Here is a 22500-nt window from a genome sequence, read left to right on the forward strand (position 1 = left end):
AGTTGACGGAGAGGTATGAATTAATGCAAAATTGTTGTATGTAATGTTATAATAACCGAAAATTAGGATGTTGAACTCTCCTTTGAGAAAACCAAGACTCTAGAGAATACACATATCCTCTCGAGTCTAGACCTTGGGGAAAGTTATCTTGATACACTGTGTTAACGCTCCGTTGGGAAAACTACATGCTTTTATTTACTATTAGTGCAGTAACCTACTTTTTATTAAAGATATAATGCAATTGTAATTTCCGGAGATCATTACATGGCTAGCTTATACAGTGAATGCAATATACATTATGACATTCCAGATAACTATGACACCGTAGCCTCTTTATGCTTCAACATAAGTCTTAATTTGCTTGGCTTGTTCACTCTCCTTTGGTATTGAGATTGCAATGTAGCAGTGTATCAATAATCGCAGATTCGACGTGATAAAAACCTTTTAATAACACGTTTGAGTAACCTTGAATATGATGGAATGACAAGACAGAATACAAACATCAGTGCGTGGCTGACGTAGACTCCTGGCGTTTATGCGCATCGAGCTTGGTTACAAGAATCAAAGTCAACTGTATAAATAAACATGTCTAATTAAATTCAATTTCTAGTTCTAATGACATGCCATGAGTCAAATTGAGTATCATTTAGCCCTTAGTTAAGACTGCAGGAGGAGAACTTCCTATACCTTAGAAGTGAAAATAACTACTTCGTAAGATAACGTAAGATAGACTCTTGATTTATGGCATAAACATGACTATCAAGGTAACGTAGAAACATTAACTTAAACATTTACCTGAAATAAACACAACATATCCTTATGACTTCTTAGGATGCCTACAAGAGCTGTCAGTGAAATGCTCCTGCGCGTTTTAACAGTTGAATATTATGAAAAAAAATCTGTGGTAAGTATGCTCTTAGTCACGACTTGACAGTGGTATGTCATTATTTGAAATTCAACAGTTTAAACACTTGTGAAATACAAGGAATTTCCCCAGAATAAATCGAGCAATAATAAATTCTGCGCAAATACAATTTTTTATCTGTGGTATCTTACACTGAATTGTGTACATATCCATGGAAACTACCCTCTGAACTATTCTCGTAAGTTGAATCTAGATAATAATCGTAAATAATTGAAGCTAGGTGTTTAGCTTTGAAACTACTGGATATTTTGAGGGGTGACCTCAAGCAGCAATGGCCTGATGTATGTTGTTAAGTTCTAAGTTAGACTTCGTGCCGTCCAAAGGATTTTGCACTTGGTTTGCGTGATGAAAACAGCACCGGGAATTTGGATATGAGCAAACGGTTTTTGTGTTGGATGTTGGGTAATCTTAAACAGCAATTCTGCTACTTGAAAAGGTTTGGCTACTGGACAGAGTGTTTTGGCCGCTGTATAGATAAGTTTGTTGCAGTGGTGCCCGGATTTCTTCTGTTGCCCTTCGAACTAGTAACGTGTATAAAGGAGTTTCCAGCCATGATCTGGTACTTATTGAGACTACTGTTAAGTGTCCAGTGAAGTCCGCTTCTACACTCCATTTTAAAACTGTTGATGGATAGGACTTTGGCGGAGGTTTGTTTGGCAGAGGTTTGTTCTTTTGGTTGCCTGACTCAAAAGTAGGAGGTCACCACCTTGTGGAAGCAGGTTTTTAGAAGTTTGCATTGCAAGCTGAGAGCAGTGAAAGCAGCCTTACCACGGTGTCGGGACGTTCTAATCCGTTTGTGTCCAGAACATTAATCAAAGTATATTGTTTTATTTGATATTATTATAGTTTCGGTTAGAGAACCCTTAAGAAATAAAAGAAAAGAATGTTGCAGGACCATCAGAATTACGTCATATTCGTCAAATGCAGCTGGACAAATCAAGATCTATTGAAGCGTCTTCATTAAAAGATAAATACAAAATCCCGTATCAACTACACTACAGAACTAAGCCATAACAAATTACGCACGCACACACAAACGAGCTGTCTGCTCGTAAGGTAAATTTGGGATTTCATTGAAATCATCATAATGCAATCCATAATCTTCGGTTGGTTGAATTGTGTTTTTGTTAGCATAGATTTGGTAAATTACCTGTGATTTTGCCTTTGAAATTTTCCAGTTGTTCCCATTAAATGATTTTGTAGGTTATTTTCCATGTAACTTTTTAAAGGTTCTTCTTTCACATTGCTGTTCTTTTACTACAAGAGCAACAATTCTAGGCAATCTATTTCTAGAGTTTCTAATAGCACATCGTTGTATCTGGATGCCCCGTTGCCCGAAAGATGAACTTGTTAACTTAAATGCTTCTTTTAACTAATCTGGGGGTTTTGTACACATTCATCCTGTAGAGAAGATGAAATGCCTTTTGTTATTTTAAAACGATACTCCCATTTTTATAACTTTTTAACCGTGTTTCACTTGCCTTTTTTTTTATCTCGTGTATCGTGGAATGCAGATCATAGCTAAGATCTTTGACGAACCGCTTTTAAAAGACAGTGGTCTTGTAAAAGTAGAACTATGCGTTTTCCAAAATTGTGATTTCACCTGTTGAAATCTTGATTACAGACAAGGAGGGTCTTAGTATCAGAGCACGATCCCATGGCGGCATATTGCCCACAGACATTAACAACTGTCTCCGCCAAAAACGATCGTTTATGGGGATATTTAAGTAAATTCTAATTTACATGTTTATTTACAGTTTATGAAGTACGTACAATTCACTGACGTTACCAAAAAGCTAATGAGTAAGCATCATGTGCGTTTGTTGAAATGCATGAATGAAACAGGTTTTTTTTCAAGGTCGTGTTTGTTTTAGCCTGACATTTTCTTTGGTTTTATGTAGTCTTGTAATTATTTTGAATTATGAAAAACTACTAGAATCAGTGTACGTTATAATAACAGCCCCGCCTTTTCATACGAAGCTTAAGGAGTCGTAGTTATTTGGTAAATCAGCAAAATTATCTAAAGAAATAAAATAAATTTTTTGAAACGGTTTCATTTGGCGTGTCCTTCACTGGATCCGAATCAATAGGTAGTGCTCTTTTCATTTTAGTCTTCTTTTTTTCCTCGTGAGAATCAATACAGGGCCATAATTTATGGCCCCGGGTTCCATGATGATCAACAATTCTCTCGAGATATCCTTGGCTTTATTCACGTAATTTCAACGTCAGATTGTGACAGGCAATCTGCCGTGAGGAAGTTGCTCCGGATTCACGGGGTGTGTATTGACCGGCCTTTACCACCCACGAAGAAAAAGATTTAAACTCACGAATTGCTTTTGTTCGGTAATAATGTTCATTTGTTTTGCAGAGTGGTAAATTTGTTGTTAAAATACATTTTCTTTCCAGTTTTGTAATTTATACTTTCTGGTTAATGAGAATACGCAGAACGCTTGTTTCTGGAAGATGACTCTCCTGTACTCTTACAAAACTTGACGACTCCTTCTCGTCACTCTTATGTCCTGATTATAATGCTTTGGTTTGGTGAAGAAGTAGGTCTAGACACGAACTATATCGGGTTATGAATCTAGTTGGATTAGTAGTTTTGAGATAGGTCAGTAAAAGAGCTGGGTGCAATGCTATCTTAGCAAGGGAGTGGGGCTGATAAATCAAGCGCAGAGCAACGGCTTGTTCAGGGCTAGCCTTGAACAGACCGCTTGGTACTGATTACCTTGAATCCAGACACGATTCAGGCCAGAGGAGCAATTTAACAGTTCCATAGAGGATGGCTTTTTTAGTGGTAGGTTTTCTTATCAGTAAATGATTACACACGCACACATACACACACACACATACACACACACACTATAATATACATATATATATACGTATATATATTTGTGTACACATATATATGTATATATATGTATATATATACAATGCACAAGCACACATTTTGTGTGCAAGTTTTCTTTTCTAGAATGATTACACACACACACACTATAATATACATATATATACGTATATATATTTGTGTATATATATATATATATATATATATATATATATATATATGTGTGTGTGTGTGTGTGTGTGTGTGTGTGTATACACACACACACACACACACATATATATATATATATATATATATATATATATATATATATATATATATATATATATATATATATATGTGTATGTTTGTGCGTGCGCGCGTAATTGGAACCAAAAGTTCAAGCGAAGATGCGATGCATTACTACCGTAAAACAATTCTCCTTGTCTTTTATTAATTTATATACCCTTTTATTTATTTATCTATTTACTTGTTCATCTACTTTTCCTTTTCTGATAACTAACCTCTTCTTTCTGTATTTTCTTTTATCTTCTGTTACTTTCAAATGAACACCACATTTCTTTGGAAGCTTGAATTTCAAGTCAGTGGCCTTTGTTGGCATGTTCCATATGGATAGGTTCATCTTCTGAATATTACACACACACACACACACACACACACACACACACACACACACACACACATATATATATATATATATGTATTTATTTATATATGTGTGTGTATACATATGTATATTATATATATATATTACATATATATATATATATATATATATATATATATATATATATATATATATATATATATATATATATATATATATATATATATATATATATATATATATATATATATATGAATGAAATGAAAAAACTTAATACCTACCCTTGATCTTTTCGATTCACCAGTGTTTTTCAGCCTTACCATATGTAACCTTTTATTGTGATTTATATCATGAACAAGACATTGTCAGAGAAAGAAATGAACGAACAATGTGAGCAGTCCTCTGAACTCCTCCTAGTTCTCTGTGGCATCTTTTTCATTAACACAGTGTGTATGATATAATTCGTCGTTAGTAGATAATTTTCTAACCTCGTTGCTTTAATTCATCTTTTGAGCGAAATTAATATTTTTGGTAAGAACGCTCATCCGAATCGTCAACATTTTCATATTTGACAGTCCGCTGAATTCAACTACTCTGTCGTAAGTGGGCGTTACCTCGTTCATTGTTTGTTGTGGAAAATGGTCACAAATGGCTGCGTTTCGTAGTTGCCTCTTTCAGTCCTGTACAACGTAGTGTTTTCCCCCGTAGGGACCGGGGGGATAGTGCCGTCAGTACACCTCACATGATGCACTGCAGGCATTACTTTGCATCGTCCCTTCGGCCCCTAGTTGCAATCTCTTTCATTCCTTGTACTGTACCTCCGTTCATATTCTTTTTCTTCCATGTGACTTTCCACACTCTCTAACAATTGTTTCATAGCGCAACTGCAAGGTTTTCCTCCTGTCACACCTTTAAAACCTCCTTACTGCAGTTTCCCTGTCATCGTTGAATAACCTCATAGGTCCCATCGCGGGGCCTTTGGCCGAAATCTATATTCTGTATTCTCCCAACTCAGTGTTTTCAGTATTTTTTTTTTAGCCATCATTTTTACTTTCCATTTTCCACCTTGCAATCATGGTTTTCACGGTCTTTATTCTAATTTAGCGTTTATTTCAGGTATTTTTCTTTTACACTAGATGAGCAAGCGTGCGTAAGTGCGTGATATGTCAGTCTTCGTGAGCATTTTTAAAGTGTCAAGTCCACCATTCTCGGTTGTCGCAATGAGTAGCATTTTGCACAACTTTCGATACACCACATTTGGCATAATGCATTTTTTTTATTGTATTTTTTTTTATCCCACATTTTCGGGCTCAATTTAATGCCGAACCGTTTATGGATAGCGTAAGAAAGATCACATTCACTCATAGTATTATCCTTCAGTTTGATATCGTTATCATTTATTGATCTGTTTATGGTTGACGGTAAGGTGTGGTGGTTTTGATAATTGTATCCTTTAGAGCGTTCTAGCGCTTTCGATTTATTTTCCATCCTTTGGTAAGTACATGTTTGTGAATTGGCAGCTGGTCTTAATGGTATGGAAACAGTCTGCTTCGTATAGCAAGCTTTATGGTATGTGTAGCCTGCAAAATAGGCTAATAATTGTAAGTATATTCAGTGAACCTAATTACCTAATTGATAACGAGAATTGTCTTGGGCTAGGAAATACAGTAGGTTTTAGTGTAATTTTAAAACGTTATTGGCGTTCTTGCCGTCAACTGGCGTAATATAATTTGAAGTTCTAGTACAAACGATTAGTACCTGGTGCTTGGTGTAGTGAGACGACAGAGGTTATATAATAATTGCTACAAAATACATGAAGCTCATTAAACAGTTTTAGAACATTGGGCAGTAAAAGGTATATTTATGTTTTATTATACGTATATTTTTCAGTCTTATTGAAAAGAATACCGCCATGTGTGTGACTGATGCATTATTCTCGTATCAAGAGAGTTCTTTAGCAGCTCGTATCTTAAAGATTTCTTTCGAGCGACAGACTTACGACTGAGAGGCTCCAGTGAAAATCTATATATATATATATATATATATATATATATATATATATATATATATATATATATATATATATATATATATATATATATATATATATATATAACGTCTCATGGATCTCTTGACATTCAGTCCTATATAGCATTGTTCCCTATATGTTTTTTTTGTTGGTACTCAAGACCCGCGTTGACAGTAAAAATACATAAGAAATGGGGCGATGAAATGTGCAACAATAATCAGATTAGTTTGATGCTCTCTCTTTTATTTATTTCCTATACTCTTGATCAACTCATCTCGCTTCCTCATTTGATTGTAACTTTTTTCTTTCTGATTTCTTCAGTGAGGCGGAGTCCCAAAAGTACTCGTGAACACCCCAGTTATCGTTCTAGATATAGTTTTGAGAACATTTTGCCGTGCAAGTAAGCGTTTAATTTCCAAGACTATTATTGTATATTTATGTAAAATGTGGTTGGTTGAGATTGGTACCATTAAGTCCAACTTAGTTTTTCTTCCTTTTCGCGGTGTATTCAGAATGTGCAGATGCCGCAGAATAATGTCTCCATGTTAAGGTTTCCTTTGGACCACATATAAAAAGAATATTCGTGATAACTTGGGATGTACCGTTTTACAGGCACCCAGTAGTAACTTGTGTTGTTACAGTATCAGAGGTCATATTACCAGGTTGGTTTTTATCATTAGTATTTGGAGTGTATATATGAAAAAAATTAGTTTTGGTTTGTTTCAGTATTTTTTGAGGTTGGAGGAAAAAATGCATAATTTTTATTTTATATATACATATATGTATGTATATACATATGTATATACATATATATAATATATATATATATATATATATATATATATATATATATATATATATATATATATATATATATATATATATATATATATAAAGTTGAAGCTGGGTTTCAGATATAACTGAAGTAGAAATCAAATACAGTTATGACTTTGTAATGTGGCACCTTTTCCAACATAAGAGATTGTCATGTAGAAAGTTATTGTTCAGGCTATTGACCTAGAACTCTCACATTGTATTCTCTTCCGTGTAATAGCAATGTACAACATAAAATATATGCAGACGTAATTGATTTTATTTCATACGTTTATTACTATGGAAAGCTATGATTTTTTAGTTTCATAAGATACACCGTTTACAGGTATTTCGCCTGTATATTATTAGAGGCAAATTGAAAAAATGGTAGGTACTGTAGAGTTTGCAAGATGATGAAAGAAATACAGACGAAAGTCCATTTAAAACCTCGTAACACCTTCAAGTCTGTTATTGGTTCCCCGATGTACCTTCTAGTTAAGCTGCTTCATACAGTGTCAGTACAGGCGTCTGTTATATTAATATCTGATACGTCTCTGCTTTATGTTTAAAGAGAGAGGAGTCTTGTTGTCTTTTAAATAAATAGAACCCTTCCTGACAGGAATATCGCAGATGATTGTTTACAAAAGTACATTTTTCCGATGTTGACATTGCATATTACGGGACCCTCCCATCCGAGATAGGAGAACAATTGATTTACGTAAGTGAATGTAAACATATCCATAAACGGATACCTCTTTCAAGGAAAAATATCTCTTTTGACGTCACTGAAAGGTCTTGCCTTTTTTTCCAAGCGTGAAAGACACCCTTGTTGGCTTTTCTCGTAGGGAGTGCAAACATCCTGATCTGTTGTCAAAGACGAAAGTCATTCCTTTCCTGCATGGTTGGTGTTCCTTTTCTCTTGCGTAAGGAACAGGTGATGGTGGAGTGTTTTATATAAGACACTCATGAAAGTAATTATATACTGACAAATAATTTCAGTCTTTTGTTCAGTTCAGTGGAACGATGAAATGTGCTCTTTCTCTCTCTCTCTCTCTCTCTCTCTCTCTCTCTCTCTCTCTCTCTCTCTCTCTCTCTCTGATGGGATTCCAAGTAAGGTCTGTATTTGGTTTTCTTTTTTCTGTTAAGTCACCTCTAGTGAAAAGGTAGTGCCCACCTTTCGTCTCATGCTGACTTGCATAAAAGCATCTCGAAGTCTGGTACCATAAGCCATGGAATTGTTCGCCTTACCCTCAGTTGACTGTCGCTGGCAGTCTGTATGGGGTTTGACGTTCTCTGGCCCTAACCGTTGAACGTCTCCGTCGACTGGAAGTAAGTTCACAGCGCTGTTAGACACTAGATTGACTTTGCTTTTGAACGTTACTCTTAACGGAAAATTTGGTTGAATTCGACACTTTGGAAATATATAACTCTAGTTGTCAAGTCATTAACGTCTTCAGAACATGTGGAGATTTATTAACTGTTTCTTTTCAGTCTCTTGGGAGCTTTGTGCACCGGTCTGTGTTTGTGTTTTTGTTGGTTGAAGTATAACTGGTTAATGTTTGTGATTCTTAGCATATGTTTTAAGGTCGTGAAATATTAATAACTAAGTGACGAGACGAAAGATTTCATTCAAAGGCCTTTCTATATAATAATCATTGTAGAAATACAGTAAAAACTGGCGGCGAAGTACGTGTTGTCAGTGCTGCATTCATGGATAACGAACTGCAGAACATTGGAAAAATAGGTAAGCGCGTGTGTTATGCAGCTCATGTTTAAGATACTTGCTACAGTGAAGCTGCGAAGTCATTTTATACTAGAAGTGACAGGAAGTCGGATTTATCAAAGAAACCCCTTAGCGTTTTTAAACTGGCATTGAGTCCATCAAATCAGTGTTGAAAGTATTTAATGTAACCGTAATCATTTTTGAAATTGCCCTCACCACAGTTGCAACATTATGAAAATACCATGAATGAACTGCGGTTAATGTTATTTAGGTCAGGCAAGTAGGGATTTAAATGACAGATCAACCTATATGACTCTTCAGATAAAACTAACCAAAAGAATCATGCCCTTTATGTGTATCTAAGTGAAAAATCAGAGTCTGCATTATGGCAGCTAACGAAGCAAACTAAATAACAGTAATTTAAACCCTGTTCAGTACACTTTTGACCTCATTCTACACGAGATATTTGAAGGAAATTTGAAAGAATAAAATTGCAGTAATCTTTGTTTTATCCAGTACCTAGGTAAACCCTGGACAGTTGTTCCTTACCTGAAGAGTTATCTGAACTGCAATGACCCCTGGATGCACTAAAATGATTATATACTAATTAACCTCGTGTTGTTTGCACAATCAAGTCTTCTGTGTATATTTTCCCATTTCGTGTAGTTTGGAGATGTTTTAGACTAGTAAGAGCAAAAACCGTGCACTCCGTTGTCTCAGTTTCCTCTTGTCCAAACTCTGTTTATATTTTGTATCATTTAACTTCCCATGGCAGAAGTTATGCATATATATATATATATATATATATATATATATATATATATATATATATATATATATATATATAATATATATATATACTATTAATTGTCCTTTACTAGAACCAGTTGTGTGTATATATATATACATATATATATATATATATATATATATATATATATATATATATATATATATATATATATATATATATAAATGCACATACACTGTATGATTCTGTGTGCATGAGCTAAGGTCAAAGAAAATGTTTAAATGGAAACACCGACTGCCAAGTACTTTCGTGCATTTCACACATCTTCAGGGCCTGAAAATGTGTAAAATATAGAAAATATTTGGCACCCTGTAGTTTCCTTTCAGACATTTCCTGTGGCTTCAGGTGAGTATCAGATCATTTAATATATTATATATATATATATATATATATATATATATATTATAAATTTATGATGCACACACACAATGTGTGTATGTAATATGTATATATATTACCGTGGCCTCTACTTCACAATTTCATCAAATTCTGGATATGCTTTACAAAGCCTAAGATCCACATGAGCTAAATGGAGAAATTCTGATTCGAACCCGCATCCAGAATACCAAACGGAGTGCATTTCCACCTTCAGGAAATTGCTCTGAAAACTTATGCTCTGGATCTGAAATCTGACAAGAGAACCCCAAAATATGAATAAATTGAGAAATTAGGAGGTAATTATGGTTACATACATGTCTGATGAAGAGTGCCCCAAAGATTAATTAATTTCAGACCTGTATTATATATATATATATATATATATATATATATATATATTCCTTTTTATGTGGTAATTCATGGTTAGCATGTTCGTTGATCAAGTTTGGGACTACAATTATCAGGTAAGTGACACGCCTCCCATATATAATATATATTATAAACCTCTGCCATTTATGATGCACACATATATGTATCACATATGATTATATATATATAAGCAAATAATATCCGTGTATATATATATCGAACAATTTCATCAAATTTCGTGGATAAGAACTTTACTAAAAAGCCTAAGATGAGGGTATATGAGCTAAATGGAGGCATATCCAATTCATGTTGACCGTGGTATTCGCATCGCAGCCATATTAGACATACCATAATCAGTAAGCTACAAACGCCTTTCCACCTTCAGGTTCGGATAAATTTTTATATCGCCCCGCGGCTCAAACAAGAACTCAGTATACACGCTTTAAAACCACATGGCCAGCAAGTGACTTGATTTCCTGTAGTACAATTTGGCCACTTAGGTGGATTTAGTGACTTCCATATCCACCAAGGCTTTGTAGTGACATATGAATAATATACATAAATAATTTATATATTACCTCGGTAAGTTCAAGGCCCGTGGGTTACATAGGGCAAGAATGTATGATAAAAACACGGCCAGCAAGTGATATGTACATATTACACATATTATCAGGTGCAATTTTAGTGACGAGCATCCACCCACCCTGTGACCGATACGCATCCATATTATGACTTTTATTCACGTATTTGTATAATCGGCCAATATATATATATTCACTGAATATCGAATGTGTCTTGTTGGTGTGTATGTGCGTAATAGATAGAACGCATATATATATAGCTTATTGATTTATAGACGGTGACTGATAAAAAGTAATTACATCAACATGGCAGAGGTGGATATACTATTAAATCAAACCCGATGTGGGGGAATTGTATTTCCACTTATACTCACTCTGCTGGCCAAGGTGGTTTATAGCGGCCCACAGTATATAGGCAACACACTTATTATCAACTAAAATATATATATGAAAATATATTATTACAGAGGTATGTATATTGATATGTATTTATATATTACTGATTATATATACTGTCATATATTTGTATAATGCATATATATATATTCACTGTATGTATGTGTCTTGTTGAATATATGTGTCTTATGTAATGTGTATAGTATATATGCGAGAGAGAGAGAGAGAGAGAGTGAGTCCTGACTGGTTGGAAACATTGGAGTTTCTTATTTTTCACTGTGGTAATGTGTGATAAAATGAATCACGAGATATATATAATTTTATATATATATAATTTGTAGTGTGTTTATATATTTAGTGTGTTTGTCACATATTTGTATAATGTTTATGTATATATACACTGTATGTATGTGTCTTGGTGTGTATGTGCGTGTGAGAGAGAGAGAGAGAGAGATTGGAAACGTTGATACTATATTCCCCAGTTTCTTGACTCACGTGCCAACGCAATGTACAGTACAGTATAATTTGTCAAACATGGGAAGTGTGAACATCCTGTTTACCATAAACCTGAGGTTTCGTCACATCCTGGTGGGAAAAAGTTTGCCTGCACGATGAAAATATAGTTGACGCTGACGAGAAAAAAACCCAAATAGCCAATTGAGTTTCCAGAAGAATGAAATGTGAACCTTGGTGCTTACTGCTGGCAAGGAAACATGGTCTAAGTATGTGGAAAATCAGTTGTATTACAATGTAGATCCGTCTTGTAGAGATACACTTAAGAAAGCAGGTTGTCAGCAATATACGAATTACAGTAGGTCAGTGTTTTTTATTTATCTGCCAAAAATGCTCTTAGTAGTCAACAGTTTGACGATGATGGGCTTCATGTCACATGCTCGAGGAGCACTGTTGTATTTCACATTATTACGTTGTGATCCGAATGAAAGCCTATTTAATACACAAAATTTCATCCTTATTATGTTAATAATAGTGCAGGGTCGAAACTCCAAGAGTAAATAGCGTGGTCGCCGAAGTCCATGGGTTTTATATAAAAACAATTGTGTGCAGAACATTTTCATGTATTTTCTATAGATTGTAATGCAGATTGGAACAAGTAACATTAAGGACTAGAGGAAATACGTAATTATTAGTGTTTTCAAAGATTAAATCCCACGTAAAACGTGGAATTGATTGAAATGACACGTGAAGTCATAAAAGGTAGGCAATTTAAATGGAACAGAGACAATTGGTTTGGGTGAGGCCCCTTCCTGTTTTTTCACCTCAAACCTTTTTATTTGAAGATGTTCCGCCAATTCAGGTCCCTGTGATTTCCATTCTTCACCTAATATTTATTTTGTTTTTCCATTTTCGTCTTTATTTTTTCATTTTCTCTTGCACCTGACCATGGAATACACTTACTAATAAAAGAATAAGAATGTATCCTAAAACTTACCAAACCGTAGGCCTAATTATATACACTACTAATAGACCTAACAGTAGTTTTGTATCCAAAATTCTTGTTAACAATAGGGAATATGTAAAGACAAAAACATATATATGTAAGTAATTAAGAGTCATTTAGTTTAGATTGATTTAAATTCCATAGTCATGAATTTAGTGGATGTATTTATAAATATAAGGCCGGTAAAACTAAATTTACGGACATTTCCATATAGCTTATGCTGACATTTGTGGCATTCACCAGGCTCCATAGCGGATGCTTTATATATAAATTACATTCCATTATGCATTTGCACTGTTTCGTTCAAAAATTAATATCTTGTTGAATTTTTATAGCTTTTAAAAAGGTGTTTGACTTTTTTATTTATAACACGTAAGCGTAAGGAATTTTTTTAAAGTGTATTTTATTTCCGTAATTCGTTGGTATATTTCATTATGTATGTGTAAATAGTGCGTCAATGTTTAGTCGCACAGAAGTTCTCATATTTTGAATGAATAGTGTACGACGTTGTTTCAGATTTAGCAGGCCTTGTGCCAGCACGGGCTCTTGCTCCTAGAGCAGCCCGTAACAGTGTACGAGCTGAGTAGGGATGCGTTCCCAAGCACCGACAACACTTGATTCGCCACAGGTGCGTTAGTTTTCTAACAATAGCCATATGTACAAACAATAAGAGAATTCTAATTATGTATTAAAGTATATACGAGTTACCGAGGCACAAAAAAATTATACAACCCTGGCATACTTTATAGACGTTTGTGCTATAGCTAATGAGATATCAATATGATTTTTTTATAGCGAATTTAGGCCTTTTGACTCCTAGCTCATATTAAAGTGTCTTGTGCAAATTCTTGTCTTGATATAACAAAACAAAAGAAGATGTGGAAGGTTTTCTTACAGCCATAATCATATACAGTATTGCGATTATCGCGAAAGACTCTGTTGTTAAAGTGCACCTACACAAAGTGTCACTGTAACTATGGAATTGCAGATATACCACAAAAGGCCAACCAAAGTAATGAAATACGACTTGCTATTACTTAATGTATTTTAAAATGGCCCCGAAACTGGGAAACTACTGTCAAGAGCACGGTTCTGATTTGACCATGGTCGAGAAAGTTAAGCGTACGTGTTAAGCCTCCATGAGATATTGTCGCTGTTCGTTTTACCTCCCCATTAAGTTTTACTCATTCAGTAATATTTAGCAATTCAAAGGTACAAGTGTAATCTACTCATTAGAAAATGTTAATAATTACATGTTTTTTTCTAATATTTAGTGTGCTTTGTTCCAGATTACGTTAAAATATATAGAAAATGCATAAAAACGTTCTGCATGAAATAATGTAGACTATATCCCTAACCTATTTCAAGACATTGACATCGGCAGCCATGCTAGTTACTTTTGAATCTGAGAACACATTGGGCTGTCAGCTCGGTAGCATTATTAACAGCCATAACAAACATTTGAAGGAGAAATAAAAAAATCTGTCGAGTCATCAGGTAATCATCATCATCAAACTGCCGCTCACTTCTAAGTGCATTTTCACCAGATAAAAAAAAAAAACTAGAGTATGGTCGTTTTGAATGCCAGTACTTATTGTTGGCCTAGACCAACAATTGAGTACATCCTCCGCTATGTCGTGCAGATGTGATTTCGTGCATACGTATGTTGCAATCACAATCTGGCTGTGGGAGGTTTTTGTTCTCAACGTTGTTAGGTAAGAACAGCTGTTTCCCCGTATTCCGAAGGTCGTTTGTAATGGATGTATTTTATATTTTTTATTTGTCTGAATGGTCGTTCGTCGATCTGTCTTGATTAATATTTATAAGTGGCCAAATTCATTGCAACAGTTGGGAAAACTATGCTCTACGTCACTGTGAAGAACTGTCGCTATGCTGCCCTTCTGAAAATTTCGAGCAGCACGAGTAAAAATGTTACTATTTAAACAAATGTTTTGTAATTATGAGGTGCTTCTGTTTTGCAATATCATGTCTCTTGTAGGTTTTGTTTCTGTCTCAAACGCCAAAAACACTAGAAGCATAATTTCAAAGAGAAAAAACCTTTATTTCATTGTAAATCATGTTTCTGAATTACTGCTGCTGACTAAAGAGGGTGGTAGGTTAACAGTACGTGAGTATGAATATATTTACTCGTCTAAAGTTTGCACCCTTTGGGCACAGGCCTTCCTGGGTATTTGCCTTCTTAAACTCATTCTCTCATGGTATCCTCCTTCCTGAAGACATCTCTCTTGGATATCCTTAGGATATATCAGTCATTTGCCTCGGTGACCTGCCAAATGCCTATTTTACAACACTTGTTATACTTGATCCTTCGCACATGTTGTGCCAACTGTTTGCTTATTGCAGTAAGCCACACTGCGTGTCTTTTTCATAAAAGAAGCACAGAGTTTGTTTATTTATCTTATTAGACCAATATATTTTGTTGACATTAAAGGAGTAGCAGGGGTTTTTACAGATTACATTTAATTTGTGAAGCATACTTCACTTCTCTAGACACCAATGGTCACAAAGATAGCCAAAAGCAGCAGAGGAACTGGCGTGTTAGGCCGTAGAGGGAACATTTCCAAAAATAACGAGGAAGCCTACAAATATCCTTGAGATATTCTGTAGAAAATCAGACCATGTAAGTGCCGAACTCGGCTGTGCAGAAGGAAAGCTGCAACAAGTTCTTGGTTTGCTCTTTTAATATTTTTTTAAAATTAAACAATGGTTATTTTGTGTTGTTTTAATGATGCTTCGAGACGAGTGGTGTGGGCGTTTATATTCAGGGTAAATGAATGCGGGTGAGACTATGTAGGCTACAGACGTTACGTTTTGTATTCGTGTGTGTGTGTGTGTGTGTGAACAGGGCGAAATGCTGACGTAAAGCATTGTTTCTGGGTTAATTTTTTAAAGGAAACATGTTATTGTGGGATATTTATTTTTCATGAGTAAAAAAGAACTAAATTTTTGGTAATTCACTTTTTGGAGCGGGAGTAGATATAGCATTTTTGCCACAGGAATAGTAGTATTGCCCTAGGGATAATGATCTAGTACTCACTCTTCACCGTGGATGGTGTGTACGTGTTCTTGCATACAGTATGCACCATGATCTCAGAGACTTAATATGCTTCATAAAGCTTATGGCTTGATAGCGGGCAGAAAAAATTAATGCGCCGAAGAAGCAAGTTTTCTGTACAGCATATACTGTATGAAACTCAGCCACGGTCCGGTGGGTGGCGTGTGTTTGGTACTTATACCCGTGCCAGAAGTACCATAAATAAAATAAAAACTAAAGAGGCTAGAGGGTTGAAGTTTCGTATGTTTGATGATTGGAGGGTGGATGATCAACATACCAATTTGTAGCCCTCTAGCCTCAGTAGTTTTTAAGATCTGAGGGCGGACAGAAGCAGTGCGGACGGACAAACAAAGCCTGTGAGCTATTTGGTAAATATTAAATGCTCCGCTAATACCTTGAAAGGTTTCTCCATGGTTGTAGGCTATAGTAAAATTTAGGCGACGTAGTTGGTCAGGACGTCATGCCGGGTAAAATTTTAAAAGTGCTGACCTGTGACTAGATTTAAAAAAAAAATCGTTGATGGCCAAACAATGCTTTTATATATGAGTTATGAATTCTGTGATGGCATTCCTCTGAAAAGGGCAGATTAACTGTCGTGTTAGCGATAATGCTGCATGGCCTCCTCTCTGTCGGTATCCCCAAGGGAGATATGATACTGTGATGTTTTTAGAACCAAATGGATTGCACTGCCCCTTCTTTTCCTTCCTTAATTAAGCCACATTAAGGCACAATAATCCATTTTTCTTATTAATTTTTGTTGGCCGCATCGCTCACTCTAGACTGAGTAAACACGTGGCGAACATTTTCTGATTCTGCAGAACGCACCTGTGTGTGTCATCAAAAAAAAAAAAAGGCCGCATAGCTGCGGTGCAGCGAACACATCAACGTGCAGCAACAAATCGCATAGTGTGAAGAAGCCTTACTGCGCATGTAAAATGTGCTTAAAAGCTTAGGCCGAGTTATAGTTTTTACTGTGTGGCATTTCTCGTAAGTATTTGTTGCTTTTGATATCAGTTATCAAAAATAATAAGAAATTTATTAAGCGTCCAGATATCTTGATTGTGTCTGATTGGTTTTTGTTAATACATAATGCATTAAGAGTAATTTACACTAAACTAAAAACTGAATATAAAGAAGAGTTTATAGGGAACATAATTTTGTTTTCAGGAGGTCGTTATTGTTATTTCTTTTCTACGAGACCGCTTATAGTTACCTTCATTTCTCGAATTGAGGCTTACAAAAGATAAGAAAATTAATCAGTGATCTGAGGAATACTTACTCTTGCTGTGAGAGACACAAGCGCAAGCTCATTCCCTGGTTCCCTCCTTCGTAATAATCGGCAGTTATACATGCGATTGGCTCGGAGTAGGTATGAAGCATCATTTTAAAACTCAAGACAATTGTCGTTAACAGTTGTGCTATCTGTAGTGAATCAAACATGCTCACGATTGCCAGTAGGATATCCAATTAAACGATCTTACCACCTACTTCGGCACTCCTAGGAAACATTAAATTCGGGTTGGGTTATAATCTGAAATTTTTCTTTTTGACGCAAGATCTTAGAAACGGTCAGCTTTTGGCCGATGTCTAGCCTAGGTCTGATAAGAGGGTAGATTATATTGTTTACCATCGAATCAAGCACTAAAGCCTCCCCTTTGCAAATGTAACAGAAAAAATAGAAGAAATACGAACCTTGGCATCTCCGGGAGGAACGGTCGCTGACCCAAGCAGTCGATGAAGTGGGGATTTTCACGAAGTGAATGTGGGGAATAATGGTTCTCATTTGATGGAAGTGTCCGAATGAAAATATTCGATTACCGGATCTCAGGAGGAAGGATATAAAGAAAAGTAACTGATACATACTGTAGAAAAAACTTGACGATCAAAATGAAATGCCACATTGCCCGGGTTGTCTGAGTCATTTGATTCCCAAATTCTTAAAGTTAATTTACATGTGAAAATGAGGAAAGAACGGTATTTTTAAGGGACCTACGGTATATAATTGATCCACAGTAAAAGCTTGGGGATAAAATGGTCTGACTTTACTCTAGTTAGAAGATCAATAATTCTGTCACAAGAACGGTGGTCGGCAAGAGAGAGATAAATAAAGCAAGTAAATTATATAATGCACATCAGCAAATCCACTAGAGAGCACATTCAGGTCGTTATTTCTTGTACCAGATTGTTAATTTGTAGACAGGCAGTGAGAGGGGATTGTGAAGAAATGGGCACGGTTCTTCCGGAGACGTCAAATGTTAGCAATAAAGCGGTATGTCGTGGATTCAAACTGGCAAGTTTTTGCCCAAGTTTGCGCAAATGCAAGCTGGCTTTTTCCCGCACTGAGAAGATTCGTCTGATTGATGTACAGCTCCTTTCTATACTGTTGATTTTGTTTTAAGTCCTTTACCTAAGGGAATCGTAGAATAATGCTGCGGTGAGAAAATGAGCTGTGAGCCGCTGCAAAACAGTTCTTAACGCTTTGTAGTTCTTTAGGCATATCTGTTTGCGTATGTTGTAGGGGGCTATGTGGCACTGCGGAAATTTACCGATTCATGGAGTAAACTATTGTTTAATAAATGGTCTTAAACGCATTGAGGATTAATGTGTGATAACTCTATCTACAATCATATATACTGTGTTCCGTTTCATGTATAACATCTTGTGCGAAAACCGAAAAAGCAAGAGAGCTTGCGGCCGGGCAATATTAGTTTATGTTGCATTATATATTATGTAATTTATAACATAAACATCTGTTAGCATTTGTAAATTTCCACGCCCCATACTGTCGCGTAAATGTCAGGTATGTGTTCTAGATTCACGAAGGCATTGACAAATGTAAATATTGTATAACGCAATTTGACGAATGGAGACAGAAAGGGAAAATATACCCTGTACTTATTGTATAGTTTGCCCATTGAGGACCCGTACCCATTTCCGTAAAAAAAAAGGTAAGGATATATAAATTTTTACAATTTTATTTTTATGTTGATATTTGTACCATATTAGTGCAGAGTTAGAACCATTAATCCAGTAACAACTGTTCATGTCGAAACTGTAAGAAAAATTCTCGTAGAATGAATGAAAAACGATAGAGACGAATCATTTTAGAACATGAAATTTTTCTTTCACGAGAACTTACCGTTTAGTGATGTTTCACGAGTGCCTCTGCAGCAGTTAACACGAGACATTAGATGCATCACAAACGCACATATTCGCCCATACGTATGTTCACTCACACACAAAGCATATATATATATATATATATATATATATATATATATATATATATATATATATATATATATATTATGTATATTATTACTCAATTTCAATATGTTTAATAAAAAACAGGAAATTCAGTTTCCAGTGTGATAATTAAAAACGAGCACTTGCTATCTTTGTGTTCCTTCGAGAAAACAAACCTGCAATAGCAGGTCCAGTTGTTGGAGCTTGGTAAGAAGGTAGTTAACATGTCTGTGTTTGCCATTTGCCCTCATTTTACTGGGATGGTGTGTACTTATTCTCCTGCTGCTTGGTCAGTGGAGGGTGTACATGGAACAGCATGACTCAGTAGCTCATCCTGTGCATGGTGTACAACCCTGCCTGTGTAATGACTCTTTATGTTCCTTCTGCTACTGCTGTAGCTAATCCAGCAACTTCTGCTTTTGTCTGTCTGGGGACGTCTGCCTTGACTGTGGCCTCAGCAGAGATGGCAGAGGATGGAACAACCTTAGTTCAGCAGAGGTTGAGAAAGCACTGCCGCACTTCGACTTCCTCTTGCTTGTCTTATGCCTTATATTCATCTTTTAACTCGTCTTCTCATTTTTGGACTGACAGATGCCTAGGAAGAAGGCCTAAAAGGGGACCTCCACAAGAGAGCTGAGAAGGAGTTTTGCGCCCTTCTCTACTGTATTGGCAGTGATCCTAGCACCCCTTTGCAGGAACAGGTGATCTTGGGTGGAATGCGTTGTTTGGTTCACAAGCCTGCCAAACCTGCCTTTCTTTGGAAGCATGTAGGGGAAAATGCCTCATTTCCTCAGACTACTGGCCATCATTATCCCTCAGAGCTATCATGGAATGACCCAGGATATGCTTATGATTGCTTCCCAGACCATTGTGTGTGTGTGTGAAGCACCAGTTTTGTCTGCTCAACTGGGTTGGAGTATGTGCAGCCTGGTGCCACACACTCATATGCCACTCTATGCAGGGTTATAAGGGACAGGCTTTGTGTGCATTAGCATGCCTTGTTTAGGTTGTAAGGCCAGCCTGGCTGGTTCTGCTCCCAAAGCAGGGTGATTGTGTTTGGTTTACCTTTAGCATCTTCAGGTTGTGATTCTTTCTGGGCACAGTTTGTCACTTGTTTCATTCTCCTGAGCAGGGACAAGATCTGAGTGCTTTGTCTCCTTTTGCTCTGGAAGAGGACCCAGCATGTTCTGTCACAGATTCTACTGGACCTGACAATCCTTTGCCTATGGAACCTGTGCAGGCTAAACTGGAGAGATATTATAAAGAGATCAGGAGATTTTTGAGTACAGCAATCTTGGGAAAGTGACCAGGGTGAATCCTCAACACCCAGTGTCCTTCATAAGATGCACCTTGGGTTTCACCCCAAAGTCCTCACTCTCCTTTCAGTTGCCCTGGACCCCATTTGCTTGGGGTGTGCTTGAGGAAGATTCTCTGATATAAGATCTGAGAGGTTTTAGTGGAACCCCCAGTAATCAACCTGTTAACCATAAAGCTAAATAGGAAGCTCCTGGTATTATGCTTGTCATTGCCATACCCCTTGGCTGCGATGGAAGGTACATTCCAGCACCCCTGGGACTTGCTTATGCTTTTCTGCTGCTCTGCCAGATCCTCAAAATGATCAGCCAGAAGTTGGTCACTTCCAGACTTAAAATTACCTTGATGGCCTCTTGCTGGCCACAGGCCAAATGGTATCCCTGCTATCTCTTCTTGCCAAAGTGCCAAGATAATTATCCCTATGGCCCACTCTAATTTGGAAGCCACACCTGGTTAGGTATCACCAGTCCATGCAGTCTCTTGCACTTAACAGCTGGAGAATACCCAGCACCACCTGCAAGAGTGAGGCTTTTCTTTAGGAATGTGCAATAGATGTCTGGTACTGAAGGAGATGACAGCAGATGTTTACCAGGAAGAATTGGCCATCTGTGAGTGTAGCCACTACTCAGTAGATTCCAAAGTTTGTCTACCTCTGCCATGGTAGGCTCCTCTATCAGCTGTTAAGGGCTACTGCTCAACCCTTCCCCAGGTTTCCAGCTTTATGGCTTGAACCTCTTTGCCACAGTGGAACTTTGAACAGTCTTGCCTGCTCCGTGAACACAGGCTTTTGAAGTGGGATGACACACTCAATCTTATTCTTTCCCAGGCACTTCACAAGCCCCTGACAGGGTCTACAGACAGGGAAAACTTTGTTTATGACTGTTTTGTTGATAGTCTTAGTGTTATTGAAAAGAACAGACAGTTTGCGTGAACTCTCCTACTTGATGGAACACCTGAAGGGATGAGGATCTATCTTTTCATTCCTTATTGAGTTCATGGCAAAGACCAAGAACCTTACAGTACCCGATGAGAGATATGAGATGCTCTCTAATCTCACCCTTCAAGACTTTCTAAGGGGGATAGAGATGAGATGCTGTCGTGTCCAGATCATGTTTTGTGGCATTACTTGCAGAGTTTGACATCTCAGGTCCAACTGTTGGTGACTATTTATTAGTACTGGCAGGCACAAGAAAGAAGTATCCAAGAATGTGGTCTCTTTCTGGCTTCAGGAAATCATCAAATGGGTGCATTGGTAATCTGTTGAGGGATCTGCCTCTGTATTATAATTATTATTATTCTTCATATGGATCAAGCCCACAGGGTCCATTGACTTGAGATTCAACTTTTCAAAGAATATAATAGGAAATACAGAAAGAAGAGATCAGTTATTAGGAAAGAAAAAATATAAATTAATAGTTTAATGGGTAGATAAATAGAACTAAATTATTAAAATACAAGGTGATTGCTTTAGGGTATTAATGCATTGCATCTTTGCTTAAACTTTTGAGGCCATAATTGCACAACATCCTCAGGAAAACTGTTAGACAGTTCATCAGTTTGAGGAATAAAATACGTCTGGAACTGAGAATTTTGTTGCTGCTTTTCAGCAAATCTGGTCGCTCTTGGCAGGAAAAGAGGATCAGGCAAGGACTCTTGAAGTCAGGCATCGCACCTAAGTTGGCAGTTGTGAATAGTTGATTGAAAAAAGGTTGAACTGAACTCTTTTCCTCATTCTTACTTAACAGAGCTTCTAGTCACAGTGTTCTAGTTAAAATCTGTACAAGTGACTCCCTCCTCCCTTCTTTAACAACGGGGCAGGAGTAGAATTCATATCTAAGTATCTAGGTTCCTGTGATATTATACTTCCTTCTGAGTAGGTCTTCCCTCCTTACATAAGAAACCTACGTCCTCCTTTTACTGTT

At 36.5% G+C, this 22500-nt stretch overlaps 1 protein-coding gene across 5 annotated transcripts in view; it reads left to right on the plus strand.

Moving 5' to 3' along the window:
• LOC136835339 (ileal sodium/bile acid cotransporter-like) overlaps nucleotides 1-22500 on the plus strand; it is a 105441-nt gene that overhangs the window by 27832 nt on the left and 55109 nt on the right. The gene's annotated exons all lie outside the window — the stretch shown is intronic.

Source organism: Macrobrachium rosenbergii, chromosome 55, assembly GCF_040412425.1.
Source record: "Macrobrachium rosenbergii isolate ZJJX-2024 chromosome 55, ASM4041242v1, whole genome shotgun sequence".
NCBI lineage: Eukaryota > Metazoa > Arthropoda > Malacostraca > Decapoda > Palaemonidae > Macrobrachium > Macrobrachium rosenbergii.